The sequence below is a fragment of the Ptychodera flava genome, chromosome 4 (genome assembly GCF_041260155.1).
Source record: "Ptychodera flava strain L36383 chromosome 4, AS_Pfla_20210202, whole genome shotgun sequence".
NCBI lineage: Eukaryota > Metazoa > Hemichordata > Enteropneusta > Ptychoderidae > Ptychodera > Ptychodera flava.
The window spans coordinates 25,356,404-25,368,863 of NC_091931.1; the positions used below are offsets into that span (position 1 = coordinate 25,356,404).

Consider the following 12,460-nt stretch of genomic DNA (forward strand, 5'->3'; position numbering starts at 1 on the left):
TCCTAGCCATTTACATTTTTCGTTGTCCTCAAAAACCCAAAACCCCGTCTTCACAAATTTAGTAATATTTAAATAAAGTATGTATGTGACAACACCAGAGTCTTCACACATGGTTCCCCACTTCATAGCTTTATTTGGCTGTAGCTGTGTGTCATCGTGGTTCCTTAGACTTCGGTACAAGTCATCCATCTCCTTCTTTCCTCTCCATCCTGTTCGAAGCAGATTTCAAGATACAAGATTATTGTTGGAGTGCCTGGTACAGCACAGTAAGGAGACCTTTGAGAATGCACAATGTAAAGATGAAAATGGGGTAAAGCACATTTTCGTAGCAATATGCCATTTAAAATATGTTCATCTGATTTTGCATAATCATTGTCATTGTCTACGTGCACTCAATAAATTTATTTTTAATGACAGTCGCATGATTTTATAAAATTAACAATTTGCCCAAAGCTGTTGCAGCTTTACTACCAGTGATAAGGCCTCGTCTCACTTCAAACCATTCTGAAGAACACTGTCTAAAATATCTGCTGTCTTTTCTGTCTCCATTGATTTGTTGGTTGTCACTCATACTCTCTATACAGTTGTCAAAATTCACCTCTGGCAGTTTTAGGACTTCAGCAGCTGGTGTTCCATTCTGTAAAATTTGAGGGAAAGGACACAAAGGCAAATTTGGCATAATGTTCCGTAATTCTGATAGATTTTTGGCTCACATTTGGTATACCAATGTGAGCTTATATCATAAGTCGGCGTCTGTCGTCTGTATGTATGTCTGTATGTCTGTCTGTATGTATGTCCGTCCACTGCAAAAACTTGAGAACTGCTGCACATTTCAGCTTGGTATTTGGTGTGTAGATGCATCCAGGGCTGTAGATGGGATTTTGTTCAAATGAAGTTGACACTGCCCAAATTATGCAAATGAGCTTTAAAATGTGAAAATGGTCAAAAATTAATAACTCAAGAGCCACTGGTCGGATTGCTTTCAAAATTGGTATGCAAGTACCGTACCTTAGGTGGACCTCATACAGTATTATGTATTTTGGGAAGATATCTTGAATTTTCTATTTTTCCTGAATTTTTTTTGTGATTATCCTTATTTTTGGTTAAAATTCTTCTTCTCTATATCTTAGCTATATCTTTTTCAGCTATATCTTTTATATCTTTTAAAGTATTGATGAAATTTGTCACACAGAAGAATCTGTATTTTGTATCTACAAGTAATTTAGTTGTTTGATGTATAATAGTATTAAAACCCATTTTGCAAAAAAATGTGAGCATCTCCGTCTCATTGATGGTATTTTTGTTATTTTGTTCTTCTAGTATCATGAACAGTTAAACAGTGGATAATGATTGTTTGATGAAAAATAAAGGTAAGTTCTTTGAAAGAAATATTAGATTTTAGTGCTTATGATGTAACCAAAATTAATGGCAGCAGTCAGTTTAATTTTTGGGATTATTTCGCAACTGTCAAATCATTTAAAGCTCCATGAGCTGTAACTTTTGTCTATATTTTTGGCATTTTTGGTCTGTGTATCAACTACCGGTACATATTCTAATTTGAATCACTGAAGAATGATGAAATGCCCAATTTTCAACTTGTCAATACTGTGTGTATGTGTACAGTCAGCATTGTTATTGTTGAAAATTGAATTCATGTCCGGACTGGAATTCATTTGTCAACAACAACAATGGCCGTTACACATACAAAATATATATAGTCCATGTTTACAAGTAGAATACTGTACATTATAGCATGCCACAGTAAGTGGGACATATAGCTGCAGTTGATACGCGGAACAAGAAAGCCTGTTGAAAAAATAGCCAAAAGGTACAGCTCATGTCCCTTTAAAGGGACAGGGCACCAAGGCTGATTTTGTCATAATTGTCTCCTTAAGGTTTGGTTAGTTGGGGAAAACAATTTTCAGCAATCATGAATCATGCAGTTTCCCTAAGAACAGAGGTGAAAAACGTGTGAGGTGTGCACAGATACTCAAGAGTGCCAGAGATTGGCTCTATCCATTTTGAAGCCCTGAAAATGAGCACCTTGCAAGATTTTCCCATCTGTTGTATAGAAATTGCATGATTTATGATTGGTGAAAATGACTTTCCCCACTATTAGTGAACCTAGATGAGGCACTTATGACAAAATCAGCATTGGTGTCCTTCCCCTTTAAATGTAACTGCACTATGCACTATGCACTGTACACCATTGTAAAATGCATTGTTGTTCCTTGTAGATGTAATAGAATTTGCAATGTCTTGCTTCATTAGCATTATTACCTCACTAAATCTAATATTCAGTTTAGGACAAGACTTCTTCAGATGACCAGCTTCTCCACAAAAGTAGCAGTTTTGATGTTTCAGCCACTCCTCATCATGCTTTGCTTTAGCTCTGCATTGTCTTGCCCAGTGACCCTTTACTCCACAATTAAAACAGACATCATTGGTGTGGGGGGCTTGAACATCTTCGGAATATTCTTTTAGTAATTTCCTGACAGCAGTTGTTTTTACTGTAGGGTTAAGACCATCAGTAGCCAGATATGTCACACACCTTCGTCGTGCAAATTTTTTGACAAATTTTCCAAGTACATGTAACTGTATGCTTTGTTCCTGTTGAATTTTGGAAGCTGGTGTCAAATTCACAGATTCTAGTAACTTTGTCCAGTGGTCTCTTACAGCTTTTTCTTTCCTTAGGCATTCCGCTGATGTCATATATGATTGAAGGTGTCCAAGATGGAGTATTGTAGTATTTGGTTCTTAGTGTACAGTCTAGATGGTGAAGAAAGTCTAGCAAAGTTTGTTGATTGGTTTTCTCTGTCATTAATGACAAAATACGGTGAGTGTATTGAATTTCAATTTTTGGCATCTTTAAAAGAATGATTTTAATTGTTTGTTGTGCGTGTCGAATGAGTTGAAATTCTTTGGCCTTGCTTTGAAATGTGTCTATATGCTGGAATGATGGTGTTTGAAGATTTTTGTGAGTACATCTGAGGTAGACCACAGATCTTGAGTTGGTGCTGATTCAGAATCGACAGGAGTGACTTTTCTTCTTAGTGGTATTGAAACAAAATTTGGGAGGACTGCCTTATTGTAAGAACCAAATTGTTCTACAAGATCGTTCTCTTCAGCTTTGAAGAGAAATGATGTTGTTAGTGTGCTATTTCCGTCCATGTATTGTTCAACTGTCGGTTCACCTCCAGTTAGTCTTGCCCGCTGTAAACTGAAGTAGTTTTCTACGTCGTCTTGATTGGTTGTCCTTGGCACAAATTTTATTTCAGGATGGTTTATTTTTAAGTATCCACTGAGAGCTATAAATCCTCTGATAGATCTTAGAACATCTCTGTATGTTTGCAGTGAAATGAACTGTTTCCAGTAATCAGTCTTTGTTGAGGCCCGATCCTTTTCATGATGTTTTAATATGGAAAACCAATTCTTAAAAAAAAGTAATACTTTTACTAATTTTTTCAAACTCTGGTGGTCCTCTTCAACATCGTTCATTACTGAGAAGTATGTTGTACAGTTGTGTATGTATTGCCTTGTCAGCCAAGTTCCGATCTTCCATAAGAGCTTATTTTCATGTCTTCAGCTACTTCTTCTGAAAGCGTTTCGACTGCACGTTTGACATTCATTTTGGTACATTTATCAAGGTTGATGTGTTTTTCAGATAATTTAGTTCTTTTATGTAGTGCCACATCAAAGAAATGTTCAGGTTTTACATGAGAGGAATGAAGTGTCAACTTTCTGTCTGGTCAAAGAACAAAGTTACGTAATCGCTTCATTATGTGGGGAGGGTCACATAACCAGAAAATTGGTTTGTTATCATTGTATGGATTTCTTGACATCCAATCTAATTTGTTATTCCTTTCTATGAAGGCAGCACTGTGGGTAGCCCCGTCACACACACCATAAATAGTCTCAATTTTTTTGTTGTCTCCAAAGTCCAAACCTCCAAGGGCCCTTAATACTGAATCAGTGCATTTCTTCAGTTTGTTAGAGTTTATCGTATCAAGAGGAAAACTTGCAATGGGCCAACTGAAGTCCCCTTCAAGAGATGTCCAAAAATACTGTAAAATTAGTCTTGCTGGTGCCAGTGGTTCTTTATCAGTGCCAGGATCCATTTCTTCATAATCACTGTCTGATGAATGCAAAGGAAAGCCTCCATCATCTTCATCTTCTTGTAGTGTTGTTTTTTGAGTCTCTGTGAGCATATCTCTGTTAGTGTACAAATCTGGAATATCAAGGTCTTCAAATCCAATGAGGTTGTTTGTTCGTTGGCATACCGTCACACCCCTACGGATTATCATCTCGTCCCAGTGGACACCACCAATCCCTTTACAGTTCCTTCGTGCAAGTTCTTGTGTCATAAGTTTCAAGTTTTCCTCATTAATGGGATGATACGACTTTGATGATTGGCGGTAGGTTTTGATAGTTTGCCACGTTGGTATGGGAATTATATTTCTAACAACTTCATATCCAGTTTTACCACATTTTTCTGCTATTCTGGCACAAAATTTAATTACGAGGGGGCTAAAGCGAATGCCTTTTGGACGATGATTTTCTGTAATTTTTCGATTTTTTGATTCTTTTTCATGCTGTGTTAGAGATATTACCGTGTCTGATATTAGACTGTAGAGTACTGAATTTTCCACTAGGATATTATTTCTGATAGCGTAGTCAAACAATGTAGTGAGATTTGTTGATGTGAGATTGATATTTGACGGTGCTCCTATTTGATTTTCGGGTTTGCATTCATTAAAATATGTTTCTGACAATGTGTTCATTTTCCTCTTGAATAGCTTTACTTTAGACGCAAGTTTCCTGGCCCGCTTAAGTAGAGCTTCATATGTTAATTTGGAAAAACTTGTTTTTGGAGGTGGTGTTGAAGTGTTTACATTTTTGGTAATATTTCTCTTTATGTATGTATACAGCGATGAACAAGCAGGGCATCTTTCCCTATCACTGCCAGCTTTTATTTGGCAATTTTTGACGTCATCATTTTTATTGTGCGCTCGTATCGTTTTGACTATGATTTGGTTTGATGGTCGAGGTGAAAATGCTTGTTGGCTTATTGTGAAAGGGGAACTTTCTTTATGTGTAACTTGGTATTCCTGACATGCTAGAATGTCATCAGTTGAGTTAATACCACAACAGATTCTCACTTTAGAGTGTGTTTCTAATTCATCTGACAATTTTTCATAAATTTCTTCAAAATTCCCGGTCACTTTTTTAGTTTCTATAATTTTACCAAGAAGATAAAATTGACAGACTAATACATCATGGTCATAGACTGATTTGATCATTCGGGGAACATGCCAAGTTTCATTGAAAATTAAATGTTCCTGAAAAAGGATTGTATTTTGGTCGTAACTACAAACAGACCAGTTGTTTGGAAGCTTGCTTTTACATTTAACATGTTTGATTAATTCAGAACAAAATGAAGTGTCAATATGCTGCATTATGTGTTGATTTTTTGTTTGTAATGGTGATTTAATGGTATGGAGTTTTTCTCTGTAGTTTTCTTGGCATTTAAGTAATGGTAACACAAGCTTTTTGCACATCATGCAGATATACTCGATGTTGACACTGTCACTTATGGTGCTGTACAAATTACTGTTTAGATTTATTTTTTATTTTTTCTGTTCTAATGGTATTTCTTCATGTTCATCTAAGAAATCACATGTGACTTGGTATGTTTGGGGATTTGTTAGTCCAAGTGACACACAGTGCAGATTGCATGGTTGTGACTGACTTACATTGCATTCTTTGTGACAGAGACTACAAGTTTTCATTGTAACTGTTTTTGGCAGATTATTTTTGGTTTGGTATTTAGTGTGCCCATGTGGGTGGCCACGTTTTTTTTCATTGTTGAAATGTCTGTTGCAGGTTTTAATGTGGTCTTTGTTGTTCATATTTAACTCAATATCATCTTTTAGCTCGTACACACCATGCAAGGTTTGTAAACGTTTACTTCCTGGATATTTGCATCCAGATATTGCACACACGTCAGCTTCTTGTCCAGCATATGGATTAAAAAAAGAGAGTAAAACTTAATGAATAAAGCTTATCCCAGAGTTCGTTTTCAGGTAAATGCCCCATTACCTGTACAAAATAAAATATTACTTGAAGCTCAATTAGCTGTAACTTTTTGATGTTGTGTTATATTTTGTGCGTGTGCATCTACTGAAGTTTCTTGTGAGAATTCCAAAAAAAAAAATTGAAATGCCCAGTAATTACATCTCCTACAGTTTCATCTGTTTGTTAAATCTGCATTCATATTTGAATAACATGTACAACTAACAATAAAAATAATTCATGAATCTTATTAAATGTGCAACTTTCTACAAATAATTTGGAATTAAACTATTATAAAATAGTGCTCATTGATATCTACTTGTTCATTTTCAGTAGCAGTGAATTCAGGATACATGGTATTCCACTGGAAGTAAATTCATCAGTAAAATCTGTAATGGAATAAACCTGGAAAATGAAATGTGTTTTAATTGCCAGATGTGGAAGATTGAAAATGGTGATGGAACAGAGATGCAGCAAATACATCATTCAGTACTGCTGGACTCTTAATGCCAGGAAAAAGTACATTGACTCCACCAGGGTTTGAACCTGGGACCCCCAGATCCCGTCTGTGCTGTAACATGGACCTGTTGCTCTTACCACTGAGCTGTAGAGTCTCACAAACTGATCCTGGATGTAGAAAGATAAATGAAGCTAGTGATAGTTAGGATGTGATGTGATGTAGTACTTAATTGGGTGATGTAGAAAGTATGTAAAAAGAGAAAGAGTTTAGATGTTAATTGGGGTGATATTATATGTATGATGACTTTATGCTATGAAAAGAAGCAATTACAATTTTTTAGTTCAGTGAGAACATGGTTAATGAAAGAGAGTGTGAGGGAAAGTGATCATGACATGACTTTATTGTAGCAACATGACAATTAAGCTATTATTATCTGGTGTAAATTTGAAAAAGACATACAAAACATTACTTTATTGATTCGATATTCTATTTCAAGCAACTTAAAAACATTTTCATCCAAATTTAATTTTCATCCAAATTTAATTACTTTTAACTCATAAGTGGTAAACATACTGAGGCAAGGTCCATTTCACGCCTTTGCTCTTCATGGTCATCTTTTGCCATTGAAGAGACCTAATTTGGGAAGATGAATAATGGTTTTAAGTGTTGTCAATCCAATCAGTGCTTTGATTTATTGAAGACAATTACATTTCTTACCATGTAAATCTTCACCGGGATTGCTCTCAGCTCTAGTACCACCTGTCTGGCGTCTTCTATGCATTTCCTGAAATTGCAACTATCATGCAATATGCATCAAAATGGATTGTTTTGTTGAGATTATCAAGTGTATATCCGGTGTTTCAGAAATAGAATGACATGATACTAACATATTTCATTTTCTTCAGTAATCACAGCATAACAAGTGACAGTGCTGAACCTTCTTGTTGGATGGCATTTTGTAAAAAAATGTGCAGGTGGTGTTCCAGTAAAACCAACTGTCATCTAATGTTATTCAGTGAGAAATTATTACAAGTTTCTGGACACCTGTCATACATAAGGGATCATCACTTAAAGGGAAAAGTTAAAAACTCACCTTTTCATGTTGTCTGATGCAACCAGCAGTTTCAGTAATGCAGTGCCTCTGTAACGAAGCAATGCTCTGTCTCATCTGTTGATGGGCTTTCTGTAATTGGTGAACTCTCCTTTGGTATGACAGAATTAGATATGACTTGACGCACCTCATCTGGTAAAGAAAGATCTTTAACCAGTTATTCAAGATACAGAATTATTTTGTATGGTAATACTCTTGAAATATTACTTGTATTTTACACTCGTTCAGTGCACAAAAAAAACCTATCAGTAATAATATTCTTCTTCACCCACAAATGATGCAAATTAGTCACGTGCTATAAAATAATATTTGATATTGAAAATTGTTTTCAGGCAATTTGCATATTTTATGCTAAGCTTGGAAAAGCACTGCCACAGGATATGAATAGAAGTTGAGATGACGCAAACCAATAGGCCACTTTCATGACCTCTGAGCCCTGAGTGACCTTACAATCTGGTATTTCTGTTGGTATGGCATCATACAACCTTCAACTTTTCTCCCTTTGTGACAAATAAAATCCTACGTTTTGTTCAAGGATGAGTGGGAGTACACAAATTTCAATGATATTAGGTTCACGGTTGCAGAGTTTGAACTCAAATTAGTAAAACTTATACCAACAAAATTGCCAGGATGTAGGGGTCACATGGGGGTCATGAAAGTGGCCGATTTGTTCCACTCATTTGGACCTGCTTTCCAATTGAAAATTTTCACATATAAATGAAATTCCTGCACTGTTCATTACAAAATATCATATTATCCTCATACTGACATTATTTGCAACCCTTTTCAGTGTAGAAGTCAATATTACACAATGTCTAGTTTTCCTACACACTTGCAATGGTGGCGTGTTCGGCGGCCATACCGGCTACGCATGTTTTGAATGCTATGGAATGATATTGAGAAACTTGAAAAGAGTTGAATATATCAACAGTATGAAGATAATATGACATTTTGAAACAATCAGTACAGGCATTTTATTCAGATGTGAACATTTTCATCTTGGAAAAGCAGGTCCAAACGAGTGAAACAGAAATGGACTACATGTCTCCACTTCTCTTCATCGCAAATTCTGCATGTTTCAGTTAAAAGGATATTTTTTTCAGTATTTTTGTAAATGTGCAAAAGTGCATGATTATTGTTCTCTTCATCGCACTTTGCAGCACAGTGCTTGTAGGTGAAGCCGGTCGAAACAACCTAAGGCCCACATGCAAAGCTACTATTATATATGCTTCAAATTTTAATCCTTCATATTGCTGTAGTCTCCTGCCAGAAAATACTTACCTGCGGATTACTTATCATATGGTATTTCTTGTGTGTTAACCTCTTGTGAATCCTCTTTAATTGCACTGTTTTACAGGTCAGTTTTTCTATTGACTTTTGCAGAGTTTGGTACTGAAAAGTAAACAGACATTTTTATCGTTTGTCCTTTTCTGATCTTTAGGATTTATAATGCAGATGCAAGAAATCTAAAATACCAAACTTGATAAGGCACTGTCAATTTCCCATGCAGTATTCAAATATTCATAAGGAAACAGCAAGGAACTTCAGAAAAGCTGATTTAATGCACAGCAGTGTTCAAGCAGTGTATATATCCAGATGAAGTGCTGATCAAATCTCTTCACTTCCCTAGGAAGATATGAACATTGCAAGGGACATTGATAGGGACTTCTCAACATTGGTGTTTTACAATTTTTTGCATCTGCAGCAAAGGGTTACTGTCTGGAATTTCTGACAATTCTTCGCTATTTTTCTTCTGTGTATCCTTGTTTATAACGTTTCTTGCTTCCTAAAATATGTAGTTTTCTGCTTGTTAATACAGGATGTGGCTGTGTATGGTCTGATTGTTTTTTTGTCGTCAAATGACTTTAAATCCGGACGTAAATTCAATTTTCATCATTAAACAGCAGTGATTGTACACAAATAAGTTGTGTTCATTGGCTAAAAACTTACATTCATCATGCTTTACAGAGTTCGACGAGAAACTACACTTGATACACAGGACAAAACAATAAAAACAGGGGAACAGTTATAGATAGTACAGCTTTGCAAATGTAAATACATTTTCTGATTCCAAATGATACCGAGTTAATCCAACATGAGAATATATAGGCACTGTATAATAATATCTAGCAACTGTACAGTTGGAAATGGAACAAGCCAAATTAATTTCCATGATTAGTCTTTAATATTTTTATACCATGTCTAACAAACATAATATCCACAATGAAAACCAGAAACCTCCTTTTCACCTCATAATTTGCACAACGATGCAATATTCTGCAACCATGCGAAAACACTTAACAAAGTTTGTAAGCAATGATTTGTTGGCAGAAAAGGTAAAGGGAAAGTCCTGTTGAAATACAGTGTTTTTTCATGAAACCTCCAAAAACCCATGTGCATGGGATGTGAAACAAAGAATTTATCACTGTGGCCTAATTTAAAGGATAAACTATATGTACTTATTTACAGAAAATTTACTTGTACGTTTGTACCTCCAATATTTTCTTCCTTACCTTGTTGCTCAGCCGCCTGGCTGGAACCTCTATGAAACACTAGATGAGAAAAACAATGTCTGAGGCCACATATAAAATTAACCCATTGAACATAAATCATGCACAGAATTTGAGTTGAGATGTACCAGCTCACTAATTGTTGACTAATTGTTACCGGGTAATTATATATATTATAGCCCAAACATGGAACTATGTGCCGGAGGGTAGGTGACCATTTGCCCGACGTAAGGAGGGCAAATGGTCTCCTGCCCCGAGGGTACATAGTCCCTTGTTTGGGCTATAATGTTTTTATTACATGCCTCTCTTACTCAGTTTGCACCAAAAATATTTACGTGTATTGGAAAATTATAGTCAAATGCTTTATTTTCATTTTAGACGAAAAACGGTTAAAAATAGAACGATTTTCATCAACGAATGGCGCATTGATATATTTAAACTACTGTTATGCTGTTTATCAATATTTTTAGGAGAAATTTTCCAAAAACCGTATTTTCTGTGCAAAACATGAAATTTCAAGACTTTTAATTCCAAAAGTTTTCAAGTTGAAAATAGTTCCGGTTCACTTTCAGTCCAGTGATGACTATGCGGCCCGCTACGTCATCGGCGAGTTACCATTGAATCCTATGGAGCGCGCGACGTTCGATATACGAGGTATGTAATTAAAGATATTACCCTGTTCATGAAAATTAACTGGCAAACTTTAAACAAATATATTTAATAGGAAAACCTTTATGATGTGCTGGACAGATGTGCTGGACAGAGCATGCATAACAGTATGTTTAAAATTTGCTATGGTATTACGCCAATTGGCAAGTACAGTAACTTTTGGTTGAGATTTATTTTGTTGGCAGACATCGATCCCCCATGCATCTGTGGTCAGGATGAGGTTATCTAGCAGTAAACCCTGGAAGTCACTACACAAGTGCGTTAAGGAATGGCTGGCTGGAATTTTCATGAATAATTAATCAGGCCTCATAAATATTATGATTGTACACTGCGCATGCGCATTTAGTTGTGAAGGCTATCGACGCTGTAGAAAATATATTAATCATATTTCGAGCGTTCTAACAAGCCGGTAGCATCGACTAATTGCTAAATGGTTTTCCAGAAGCTTTTCAGAATGAAATTTTCTTTCAAATTGCAAAATGGCAAATGAAAGTTTTATGCATTAACGTTTCTAGAGGACTCCAAAAAACTGAAGTTTGTGGTATTTTGTACGAATATTATGTCATTCTGTCTTATATTCGCTACACAGCTTAATGAGAACAAATTAGGCTTTGCCAAAGTTTAAATAGATCGAACAATAGTTAATGCTTCCATATTATTGCAAACACTGAAATTTAGGCGTTGTTTTTATGTTGTTATACTGGGGGCACTTTTTGCACCAAAAAAGACGTCATTATGATCACGTGACTGCCCATATGGAAATTTTTTCAACGCCAAAATATAAGCCTTTGAAAAATGTGAGTCTGTACCGAATTTCGTTCAAATCCGAGGTTTTACTTTCAAAAAATTGGCTAATGATCAAAATAAGCCAATTTTGCCATGTAACCGTGCCTCAACGTACTTGCGTAAACATTATTTTAATTGCTTTCATAGATACTTACAGGCCTTTCAATGTCCATATTTCTTTACTTTGGTTTATATCAAAGAAAAAATGAAAATAAAATTAAAAAATCTTGACTTGTGCTATCTCATCTACATCTGTCTGAAACAAAAATAAAAATTCAAAGGTAAAGATTCTAATATTGTCAAAGTTAAAAAGTGCATCCAAATAGTAAATGAATCCCAACATTCAACACTATAGAGGTCAATGTACGTCGTTCAGGCAAACAAAATATCAGAGATAGCAAAAATATGAATGTATAGGTGATAAATATATTTATTGCCAATGGCAACAACCTGATGCCACATAGGTGATACTAGAATTGTCCCAGAAAAGTGGCCGGCAAAATTTAAACAAATATTTAATTAAGTACAGGTATGTACTCGACCAATTAATATGCTGCTGTTCGAGAGTACCTCAATGGCCCCTCCCCATCACAGTTAAGCTCTGTGGGACAGTTGCTGTTGTGATTTAAGTATGCCCATGCTACAAGACAGAAAATACTTTTAAGCTAGTATGCACCTTGAAATTTAAGTTTCTCCGATCACTTATAAATTAAGGTTAAGGTTTCTATACAAGATTGGTATCAAAATGAATGTAGGGTTGATCATCCAGGATATCACTAAATGGTTGAAGTAACTTCACATTGTCAAATGCAATTAACACACCATTCAAGCTGAAAGAAATAGTATTTGTTG

The 12,460-nt window shown here is 35.6% G+C and overlaps 2 long non-coding RNA genes across 2 annotated transcripts; one reads left to right on the top strand and one right to left on the bottom strand.

Annotated features, from left to right (window-relative positions):
* The first annotated feature begins 216 nt into the window (after positions 1 to 216).
* Positions 217 to 6,685, top strand: LOC139131272 (uncharacterized). Its single transcript, XR_011552093.1, has 4 exons — positions 217 to 310; positions 1,321 to 1,370; positions 2,679 to 2,836; positions 6,406 to 6,685. It is a non-coding gene; the product is annotated as an uncharacterized lncRNA (long non-coding RNA).
* A 969-nt stretch (positions 6,686 to 7,654) lies between these two features.
* Positions 7,655 to 10,344, bottom strand: LOC139131273 (uncharacterized). Its single transcript, XR_011552094.1, has 3 exons — positions 10,157 to 10,344; positions 8,925 to 9,035; positions 7,655 to 7,775 (listed from the first exon to the last, which is right to left on the bottom strand). It is a non-coding gene; the product is annotated as an uncharacterized lncRNA (long non-coding RNA).
* Positions 10,345 to 12,460: the final 2,116 nt, after the last annotated feature.